Source organism: Rattus norvegicus, chromosome 6 (assembly GCF_036323735.1).
Source record: "Rattus norvegicus strain BN/NHsdMcwi chromosome 6, GRCr8, whole genome shotgun sequence".
Taxonomy (NCBI): domain Eukaryota; kingdom Metazoa; phylum Chordata; class Mammalia; order Rodentia; family Muridae; genus Rattus; species Rattus norvegicus.
In genome coordinates, this window is record NC_086024.1 from 55,521,690 (window position 1) to 55,533,742 (window position 12,053).

General features: G+C 44.1%; 1 protein-coding gene across 17 annotated transcripts in view; it reads left to right on the forward strand.

Moving 5' to 3' along the window:
* The window catches only part of Atxn7l1 (ataxin 7-like 1), a 222,443-nt gene that overhangs the window by 34,381 nt on the left and 176,009 nt on the right, over nt 1-12,053 (forward strand). The window lies entirely within an intron of this gene.

A 12,053-nucleotide genomic window follows, 5' to 3' on the forward strand; every position in this document is an offset into this window, starting at 1 on the left:
GTCACCACAACCTAAAGTTAAAGGGCTGCAGCATTAGGAAGGTTGAGAACCATTGCCCTAGATCGAGTGGGCCTGCGAGCACGTTCTTTGTTGCTGTCTGATGTGGGAAGTCCCAGCCCATGATGAGTAGCGCTAGCCTGCACAGTTGGGCCTGGGGCTGTCCAGGAAGGGTAGAAAGTAACCTGGTCAACAGCCTTCCTCCATGGTTTTTGCTTCATTCAGTCCCTGCCTGCTTGTTCCTGCACCGCTTTCCCCTCAATGATGAACTGTACCTGAAAAACCCTTTCCTTCCCAAGTTGGTTCCGGCCGTAGTGTTTTATTACAGCAGTGGAAAGCAAACTCCGACAGCCGTGAAAATAGTGGCTAAACCCCTTCTATATAAACAGTTATTGTTGTAATTTCCTGTTGGTTGGTTGACTGATTCAATCTGGTCTTGATTCGCCATGTAGCCAGCCTAGGATAGCTTCAAACTCGCTATGCGGCCCAGACAAACCTGTGCCTGGACGTTCTCTATCGATGGCATGCGTCACCACATTCAACTTACCATTTTCCTTTATTGGCTCTTCCACCCTTCCCCTACCCACCGACCTTGCTGGCCATGCTTACCTGGTGGTGCTTCTGGAAGTTGTCCGTGTGTGTTCCCTTTATCTCTATCCCCTTCCCAGCTTCCCAGCTTCTCTGAGTGCCTGGGTCCATCTAGGTCAGGCTGTGGTAGGTAGCTCCGAGACCCCGAGTTACTTCTTATCTTTCTCTCTCTTTTCCTGGGAGGGAAACTTAGATGTCACCTGGCTCTCTGGTGTGTCAACAGGAGTCTTCCGGGATTTGGCCCGGGAAGACTAATGTTTTGTACAGTGAATATGCAATACACGGCCTGTCTCAAGACAGGACCTCGACACGAGCCAAATACCAGAAGGCGGAATGGTAGTACAGTAAGGAACCCAGACTGCACAGGGTCACCTCTGAACCCTGCCACCTGCTCGCACTTTCTTCTTGGGCAAGTCATATCATTTTGGTGCTTCTAATTCCTTGTATGTCAAACCAGGATGGCCATTTTGAGCTGCTTTTTTGGAGATCCAACCCCACCCCCACCCCCGTCGTGTTTTCCTGCAGAAATATTGATGTTTTTGATTATAGGATGCAGTTTAAGACTGCTGGCTTTGACATACTGCACACTATACATACTAGCTCACTGAAATCTGATAAATGTGATTTGAGAAACCCACTGGGCCCCAGAGCTTTGGACAAGGGACTGTAGATCCTTAAAAGCTACTTCATAGGGTTGTAGGGAGGATTAAACAAGATATTTTACAGAAAGCTTTTGGCACAACCGCCAGACTGTACAGTGCTCCATAAACACTGCTATTATTATCTTAAAGACATGAAAAAGTACTGTGTTCGTAAGAACAGTGGTTATTTTACTGCAATAAAGACAGTTATTTTTTCTTAATGAATAGCTTAAATGTTTAATGAATGATATAATAATGAATTTTACTGCCTGGACATGAAGACAGTATGTTGTTTATTTTGGAAAGAAGTTCAGAAGCCAATAGAAGGAATCTGTTTAATCAAATGTGAGTGCCACTATGACTTTTTTCCCCTGAGCCTCTCTGCTCTGCAGTAATGCTGATTGGAGCAGAGACAAGGCTAGTTTCTCATGGTGACGGGTGTGTTTCTGGACCCTTTTAGTCCAAATGGGAGCTCCTGTCTCTCTTTTCATCTCCTTTGTCCTCTATGGCAAATTCCTGCTAGCTGTAACGTTAGGAGTTAGGACAAGTTCTTCCTTCTGTACTCCTACAGGTCAAGTGTTTGCAAATCTCTCCATAAAACAATGGCCTTTATCTTTCTCATTTCTTTCCTCTCCGGTCACTTCATTGACTCTTCGGCTTTGTCAGTGCCCTGGGAGCTTCTCTTCTTCCGCCTGTGTTGGCTGATGTGCCCTCTGTCTGCTTGATTGCTGTACTGAGGTTTACCGGGTGTGGTTGCGAGGGGGATGACGTCTCCAGCCACTGCCCCCACAGCCTGATTCTACAGAGCAGCCGCGGTTCACATTCCTATTGGCTGGCCAACCACAAGCTTTTCTTACTGTGCGTTTGTTCCAGATGCCTATTTAGAGGATATATACACATATAACATACATATGTAATCAACTGTCGTTTTCCTAATGGAAAACCTAACGGTGTCAGTTATAATTCAAAATGAGTTCAGATGACATCAGCAACATTGGCAGGGAGAACTCAAGTTTACAGATTAGAACTTGTAGAGCTGGAAAACACCTCCAACTCCATATATATGTACACACACACACACACACACACACACACACACACACACACACGAACACATACACATACACATACACATACACACAAACAAACACATGAACATACACATATACACACACACGAACATACACACACTCAGTGGCTGAGGTGTGGAGATGCGCATTGCTCAATAAAAGGCTATTGGTCTGTCTATTACTGAGTGACAGACATTAAGGTTTCTGGGTCTCCATTTAATAAATACTCCTAAGAAACTAGTGAATTTGTGTATGTACACATGTGTGCCCATTTGCTGACATTTCAAGGTATCCCATGTAGTTTACTTACTTATTCTTAAAGACTGGGTCTCACTCCATAGCCCTGACTGACCTGGAACTATGTTGCCTAAGTTGGCTTTGAATTTTGGCAATCCTTTTGCCCCAGGGTCCCAAATGATGGAATTATTGTTATGTCTCACCACAACCAACTATATATGTAATTGAAGCCTTAAATCATACTAAACATCTTGAGGAAGCCCCTTGCCTCTTGTCCACACATTTCTGGTCCCATCCTCTGAGGACGCCCCCCCCCCCGACACACACACACTATTTTAGCTTTTTCTTGTAGCATTCACCCCATGTTTCATATGTGAGAGCATTTCTACATCACCTTGAGCCAAAGTGAGGGAAGGTTGGCTTTCACTCCCAGCCCCACCCACTTCCCTTTCCTGGCTCTTGCCCAGTGCTGGCTCCCAGATCTCTATTGGGTTTGTGGTTCACATTAAGCTTTTGGCAAATAACAGGTATCCAGATCAGAAAGTTGGAGTTCTCAAACAAGGAAACTTACTTGTTTTCTGGATTTCAGGTTTAACACTTCAAAAGTACCCGGGATGCTTCTTCCATTGGCCGGGAATGCCCGTGTTGACTGTCTTCGTCTGTAAACTCTTGACATTGACTTTCACACTTCCTCTTACACAGAGTTCTGCTTATCCTAAAATAATTGCCTCCTGCTTTTTATTTGCATTGATCTATGTAGACTTACCCTGAATTTTGCCCATCATACTGGGCAGAGGCCAACAGTATTTCCCTGCAGCTGATCTGATCTATCAAACCATCCGTTCCCCAGTATTATATTTGGCTGGTTTGGTCCTGCCTTCGTAGGGCCTCCTCCTTCCCATCCTGCTGTGCAGTCTCCCATTGAGGACCTATCTTCCTTGCTAAGTCCTCTTCTGTCTCCTTTGATGGTATTTCTCTTACACAAGCATCCTGAAGAAGAGACACAGTGTGAGGTGTTTAAATATGGAAGGGTCTTGGGGGCTGAACAGTAAAGTTGGAAATTATTTCCCTCCAGAATTTCAAGGCCATTTTGGTACTGTCTTTCATCCCTTGTGTTCTGCGTCATAAGAGATGTCGGGTCTGTGAGAGTGTGCTGTGGAGGGCTCCTTTCTTTTGAGTTTGAGCAGTCCACTGGAGGGCCCTTTAATTTGGAAATGCAAATTCTCCCATTCTGGAAAAATGGTCTTTTATTTTTTTAAGTCATTTTCTCTTCCCTAGGTTCCCTGTCTCCTAGAATTCTGGTTTGTCAGATATTGGACCTACCGGTTTCTATTTTCTACTTGCCGATTGTTTTCTTATGGTTTCTATTCTGTGTTTTGCAAGTCTTCTAATGTTGACCCTTTCATCTGGCCTGTCATAGTTGAGATTTTTCAGGGCTCTTGATCAGTCTCAGCCATTTCCTTGCCATTGCATCTTGGTTTTGGCTTACGCTCTGAAGAGATGGATAATCGTGTTTCGTAGCTTTCTTTTTTCATTAGATAGCTTTTATACCCTTCTATTCGTGTGCTCTTTCTCCCTCTTCCTCCTCTATCCTGTCTCTCTCCCCTCTCCCTCCCACTGTCTCTACTTGAGTTGCTCTAGATTGAACCTACAGCCCCAGATAGTCTAGGTACATACCCCAGTCAAACTCTGCTTCCTCTCCTGGCTTACAGGTTTGGACTTCAAATGGTTTCAGAGCTCTTTGGCTGTATGTATTTGAGAGCAAGATACTACAAATGGTTTGATGGTTCTGTGTGTTCCCAGAGAGCTGTCAAGGGGGTGTCCCAGTGTCATTATTTTCTCAGAGGCAAGTCCTCTTTCCTCATGAGGGTGCACTAGGAACAGGTCCAGGGAAGGAGCCAACGACATGGTGCCCAGTCTGCGCACTGTGCTCCTCAAATTGCTTTTGCCCCTGGGAAACACAATGCTCCCATATCGCCTCCCTCCCAAGGGATAGCATCCCAAGGGATATCTATTTCCTGTGGATATCCTGTCTCCTCTGTCCTGCTGAAGCGGTCGGCCCTCTTATCTCCCAGGAGCCTGAATTTGTTTCCTAGTATCCCCTCTCTGTTGTCTTTGCACTGGTCTCCTTTTTCTTTTCTTTACCGTTTTAACAGTCTTTTATAAAGGGGAAGAGCTAATGTCGAAGGGTCATCCATTCACAGTTCAGTCAGCCAGTCACTGGATAGTGGTGACTGTGCCAGTGGATTCAGGACCACAGAGGTGTGGGACAATAAACAGAGCTCATCACCCCTCCTTAGAACTCTCAGTTTACAGGAAGTGTCATGGCCATAGATGGCACGGAGTGACACTTGTGCTGAAACAGACCTGTACGAGCAGTCTAGCTTTGTTATTCAGAAACCAGGGTGCAAATACCCAAGAGCCCCGAGCTTACCTGAACCTTGGCTGTTCACAAGCTGTTATACATGGTGCTGGAAGTCTCAGGCATGTGCTGCAAGAGCTGGGAATATGTATAGCAGTGGCACTCCATTTCTCCATTTTTGATGATTCCATTTAGATATCATAAAGGTATATATATATTTATGCATATATGTACATGCACACATATATATGTACACATATATATGTATACACACACATATATATACAAGCACACACATACACGCACATATATATGTATGCATACACACATATACATATATGTATACACACACACATATATATGTATGCATACACGCACGCGCACACACACACATATATATGTATGCATACACACACGCACACACACACAAGCTTCTCCTGGATTAGGTTTCCATATGACCCTTCTACTCATCTTTGAAAACCTGTTGAGTCTAATTTGTGCTGCCCCTATACTCCTGGTTGTATGGCCATCCACTGGAATGTAGTCAATCTATACCCTTAAAAAACTTGAGCCCATCTTCCTTTAAAAAAAAGGAGTCCATCTCCCATCAATTACTGATAGCTTCTTTCTTAGCTAGAAGAAAGCTTGATGTGACTTTGTTCCACTTCACCTCTTCATGCTGGGGTTTTGTCTGGTTTGAGCTTGCACAGGTTTCGTGCTTGCTGTCAGCTTCCCTGCGAGTTCATAGATGGGACAGCCCTGTTGTGTCTGGAAAACACTGTTTGATTGTAGTCATTGATCACCTCTGGCTCCTACAGTCTTTTTACTCCCTTCTACTTGATCCTTGGGAGGAGGGGGTGTAAGTTAGACGTTTCATTTAGGATTGAATATTCCATTCTCTTATTCTCTGCACCTTGGCTCTCTGTGTTAATTGCTATCTACTGCAAAGAGAAACTTGTCTGATGATGGTTGAGAGACGCATAAATTATTAGGTATAATGAAAGTCATTAGAATTGGTTTAAAACTGTGCCTGTTTAACAGAATAATAGTTGTACATTTTTCCTAGGGTCTAGGCACAGTTCTTGACCCTGATATTGGTGCCATGTATGGGTTTCATCCTGTGGGTCAGAACTTAGGTCTATACAAGAAAGTGGTTGGTTATATGCATAATCTCCATTCCACTGATGCACAAGTGGGTGTGGCTTGTCCAGACAATCATTATTTAGCCTTCAGAGTTCACAGCTGAGTAAGATTAGTGCTGACTTTTTTCCTCAGTAGCTTGCATATCACCTTTCAGCACTATGAAAGATAGCCAGAAGGGATGAAACTTTTAAGTCAGTACCAGATTGGTTTCTCCATATTCTACAACTTAAGTATGTGGTTTCTTCAGCCTTTACTATCTAGTTCTGGAGGGTGACCAAGAGACAGCTATGGCCTGTAATGTTTGGGGGTCCATGGGACCTCTCTGGTCAATAACTTCAGAAGATGTAACCCATTCCTAAATTGTGCTTTTTGATAGTCTGTGGTGTCTTGTAGAGATGTTGTCAACTTGTTTTAGCTAGGAGTTTTTATAAGCTGCAAAACATGCATGTCTCAACATCGAACCCATTAGTATGCCCAGTGCGCTATCTGCATACCCCAGCCACCAAACTGCTCCTTGGGTTCATCCACCACCCCAGACACCTTTTCACCTGCTCTTGAGAAGTGATGGCTTGAAGGGGGACAGCTACAACAGGAACATACACAATCAATACCAATGTCACCACTACCACCACCACCACTCAGAGAGAAACTCAAAAATCCAAAGGTAGCCATTCCCAGTCTTCAGCTAGTACACTTGTAGATGCTTTCCCGAGAAACGTTTCCCCGGGCCCCATGGCTACCATGCACTTTTCACTCTAGACGTTATAGGTTTGGAAAGAGGAAATGCTGTGTTGAGAGGCAACAGTGTCATCCCCAAGGCTTCAGGATTTTGCTGTGAACAGCTCATATGCCAGGAAGGGCTCAGGGGCTTCGGTGGGACAGCTATGTGGGCTGATGGTGGTGAGTCGCTGAGCTCCACAGCAAGGTCACTGGAATGTGTCTGGGGCTTACGAAGTTTGAGTACGTGCAGTGTCACCATGGAGCAAAACCACATTTCTGGCATCCACCAAAGTCAAGGATTAATTATGCAGGGGGAAAAATAAGATGTTCCAAGTCACTGTTAATGAAAGTGCTGGGAGGACAGTAGAATAATCACAGGGAGCTCTGCTGAGCACTTGAAGCCAGCTTGTCCTAGGTATGCCAAGAGCAAGCTCACTTAATGCTCAGAGGTTTCATAATTAAGGAAACTGAAGACGAGAGGTTGAACCGTTTGAACGCAGATCCTTCTGCCTCCAGGGCCTCTGTCTATAAGCACTCCATCCTGCCTATAACTCGAGTCTTCTCAAACCACCCTCTGTACTGAGGTTAGAACCCCAGACTCTCATTGCCAGGTCCATAATGCTGAAGCAGGGACTCTGCTATGTTGTTCTCCTATGGCCCTGTCTTCCCAGTCCTCCTTTAGGGGAAGAGGGGGCTGGAAAGTGTTAATCTGTGGCATCTGCAGCCCAGCAGAAGGGAGATGCCCAAAGGGAATGGAGATGCTGGAGTGCTTGGTCTTTTTTATCCCCGGGAATGTTCTGCCTCTCCTTCTACACCGTGGCTTCTTTACATGTCCAGCTATGGTCCCTCTCCAGGACTTCGAATCTTCTCCCACTCCCAGAACCCAAAGGGTCTCATACCCTGCTTCCTTCAGTGCACTCCATTCTTTCCAGCAGGCCCTGCTCCCTGAAGACATTCCACTGTCACTCACTTGTCTCCCAGTATCTCACAGTGCGCACATTGTGAGAATTTTCTCAAGTATCAGCTTGAAAAGCTTCAGTTTCTGTGACCTTCAGTCATCAGATTTACACGAATGGAGGACATTGGACTGGGAAACACATTGCTTATTGAATGCAAGAACGAGGTGATGAGTCTTGCTTTTTCTTTAGTTTTAAGTCATACCTTTTATGATTTAAACATCCGTTTTATGGTTGTTAAACATAAACCATGTATAGTTTTGTCTTTGTTTGTTTTTAAAGTTAACCCAGGACTAGAGAGTTGGCTTGGTTGTTAAAAGCCCTGCCCTTCAGAGGGGCCAGGTTTGGTTCCCAGTGCTCACACAGAAGCTCTCAACCATTTACGCCTTCAGTTCTCGTGGATTGGACATGATCATCTGGCCTCCAAAGGCACCAGGCACATATTTGGATCGACATACCTACATATACATGTAGGCAAAACATACAGATAAAAATAAGATTAGAATAAAAAATAAATAAGCAAAAAGCTAACCCAAATACATAAAACTGCTTAGAACAACTGCATACTTTCGTGAGGCAGAGCCATCTTCAGGCCACTTTGAGCCTCTCCTGGTGTCTATTCCCCCAAAATAAGGGATTCTGAAATTTAAAGAACAAGTTAAACTCTCTCTCCCAGGCAGAGGTAAGCAGTAAGGGATAAATCCTGGCGGTGGTCTTCCTAGCTACAATGCTTTGCCGCCCCAGGTAGCTCTGGCACCCTCTTTTTGGTTGAAGCATTTCCTTTCCCAACAATTTTTGGGTTTTTTTCCCCCTGCAGCTTTGTCCTGAGTCTTTGCTGGCCTCCCAGCAGCCTGAATGCACGCTTTGTTTTCAAAACTTATCTGAGACTGGCCAACCCTTTGAAGACCCCTTTCCTTAATGGCCATGAAGTCGGTAAATGGCTAGAAGGTTCATTTATTTTAAACTAAAGCTGTGCTATGCACACTGGACGTTCAGCCTTGAATTGGGGGCCCCAGAAGAAGTTTCCCATTCTTTCACATTGCCCGTTGTGAGACAGTCAGTCTCACTGGCTGTAGGTGTTTTCAGCAGGAATTCGGGTGTTTGGGAGGCGCCTGTGAGATGTCAGTCATTTCCTCTTGGCTTCACCCGAGGTCCCAAGCACTCACATCACATCCCATCCCTTTTAAGATCTTTAACTTTCTCCTTCCTAAGGAGAGTACACAGAAGTTCCCAGTACCTTTCCCCAGACCCAGCTCCCTCAGCCCGTTCCATTGGCTTTCTCAGTCTCGGGATGGGGAGAGAAGGAGGGGCAGAGAGATCCAGACATATATCGTTAATAGTCATACATACAACTTTTCTGGAGTATGATACATTCTTCCTGGTTCTTTACCGATTCCTTCATTGTGTGTGTCCTAGAATAGAGTGCGCTCTTGTATAACCTCAGTGTGATTTTTCAACTTCCAGAAATATAACACCGAAGCATTGACTTTAATATAATCAGGAAAAAAAACCCAACAGAAGACATGTTTTTTTTTCCTTTGCACACTAAATGCTACACCTCTATTTTCATGTGATTTGTATATAGCAATGTGCAAGCCCAATTGTTTCACTATTTTACAAGTTTTAATTGCATATACTTAATGTGTCTGTGTGTGCACATATATATTTGTTTGTGCTGTATGTGTGCATGCCTGGCAGAGGGCAGAGGAGAGTAGGCAGGAATCTGTTCTCTCCTGCCATTTCTTTTTCTTTTTCTTTTTTATTTTATTAACTTGAGTATTTCTTTTTTTTTTGTTGTTCTATTTTTCAGAGCCGGGGACCGAACCCAGGGCCTTGTGCTTCCTAGGCAAGCGCTCTACCACTGAGCTAAATCCCCAACCCCAACTTGAGTATTTCTTATATACATTTCGAGTGTTATTCCCTTTCCCGGTTTCCCAGCAAACATCCCCCTAATCCCTCCCCCTCCCCTTCTTTATGGGTGTTCCCCTCCCCATCCTCCCCCCATTGCCGCCCTCCCCCCAACAATCGAGTTCACTGGGGGTTCAGTCTTAGCAGGACCCAGGGCTTCCCCTTCCACTGGTGCTCTTACTAGGATATTCATTGCTACCTATGAGGTCAGAGTCCAGGGTCAGTCCATGTATAGTCTTTAGGTAGTGGCTTAGTCCCTAGAAGCTCTGGTTGCTTGGCATTGTTGTTCATATGGGGTCTCGAGCCCCTTCAAGCTCTTCCAGTTCTTTCTCTGATTCCTTCAACGGGGGTCCCGTTCTCAGTTCAGTGGTTTGCTGCTGGCATTCGCCTCTGTATTTGCTGAATTCTGGCTGTGTCTCTCAGGAGAGATCTACATCTGGCTCCTGTCGGCCTGCACTTCTTTGCTTCATCCATCATGTCTAATTGGGTGGGTGTATATGTGTGGGCCACATGTGGGGCAGGCTCTGAATGGGTGTTCTTTCAGTCTCTGTTTTAATCTTTGCCTCTCTATTCCCTGCCAAGGGTATTCTTGTTCCCCTTTTAAAGAAGGAATGAAGCATTCACATTTTGATCATCCGTCTTGAGTTTCATTTGTTCTAGGCAGGCATCTAGGGTAATTCAAGCATTTGGGCTAATAGCCACTTATCAATGAGTGCATACCATGTGTGTTTTTCTGTGATTGGGTTACCTCACTCAGGATGATATTTTCCAGTTCCAACCATTTGCCTACGAATTTCATAAAGTCATTGTTTTTGATAGCTGAGTAATATTCCATTGTGCAGATGTACCACATTTTCTGTATCCATTCCTCTGTTGAAGGGCATCTGGGTTCTTTCCAGCTTCTGACTATTATAAATAAGGCTGCGATGAACATAGTGGAGCACGTGTCTTTTTTATATGTTGGGGCATCTTTTGGGTATATGCCCAAGAGAGGTATAGCTGGAACCTCAGGCAGTTCAATGTCCAATTTTCTGAGGCACCTCCAGACTGATTTCCAGAATGGTTGTACCAGTCTGCAATCCCACCCACAATGGAGGAGTGTTCCTCTTTCTCTGCATCCTCGCCAGCATCTGCTGTCACCTGAGTTTTTGATCTTAGCCATTCTCACTGGTGTGAGGTGAAATCTCAGGGTTGTTTTGATTTGCATTTCCCTTATGACTAAAGATGTTGAACATTTCTTTAGGTGTTTCTCAGCCATTCGGCATTCCTCAGCTGTGAATTCTTTGTTTAGCTCTGAACCCCATTTTTTAATAGGGTTATTTGTCTCCCTGCAGTCTAACTTCTTGAGTTCTTTGTATATTTTGGATATAAGGCCTCTCTCTGTTGTAGGATTGGTAAAGATCTTTTCCCAATCTGTTGGTTGCCGTTTTGTCCTAACCACAGTGTCCTTTGCCTTACAGAAGCTTTGCAGTTTTATGAGATCCCATTTGTCGATTCTTGATCTTAGAGCATAAGCCATTGGTGTTTTGTTCAGGAAATTTTTTCCAGTGCCCATGTGTTCCAGATGCTTCCCTAGTTTTTCTTCTATTAGTTTGAGTGTATCTGGTTTGATGTGAAGGTCCTTGATCCACTTGGACTTAAGCTTTGTACAGGGTGATAAGCATGGATCGATCTGCATTCTTCTACATGTTGACCTCCAGTTGAACCAGCACCATTTGCTGAAAATGCTATCTTTTTTCCATTGGATGGTTTTGGCTCCTTTGTCAAAAATCAAGTGCCCATAAGTGTGTGGGTTCATTTCTGGGTCTTCAATTCTGTTCCATTGGTCTATCTGTCTGTCTCTGTACCAATACCATGCAGTTTTTATCACTATTGCTCTGTAATACTGCTTGAGTTCAGGGATAGTGATTCCCCCTGAAGTCCTTTTATTGTTGAGGATAGGTTTAGCTATCCTGGGTTTTTTGTTATTCCAGATGAATTTGCAAATTGTTCTGTCTAGCTCTTTGAAGAATTGGATTGGTATTTTGATGGGGATTGCATTGAATCTGTAGATCGCTTTTGGAAAAATGGGCATTTTTATTATATTAATCCTGCCAATCCATGAGCATGGGAGATCTTTCCATCTTCTGAGGTCTTCTTCAATTTCTTTCTTCAGAGTCTTGAAGTTCTTATTGTACAAATCTTTTACTTGCTTGGTTAAAGTCACACCGAGGTACTTTATATTATTTGGGTCTGTTATGAAGGGTGTCGTTTCCCTAATTCCTTTCTCGGCTTGTTTCTCTTTTGTGTAGAGGAAGGCTACTGATTTATTTGAGTTAATTTTATACCCAGCCACTTTGCTGAAGTTGTCTATCAGCTTTAGTAGTTCTCTGGTGGAACTTTTGGGATCACTTAAATATACTATCATATCATCTGCAAATAGTGATATTTT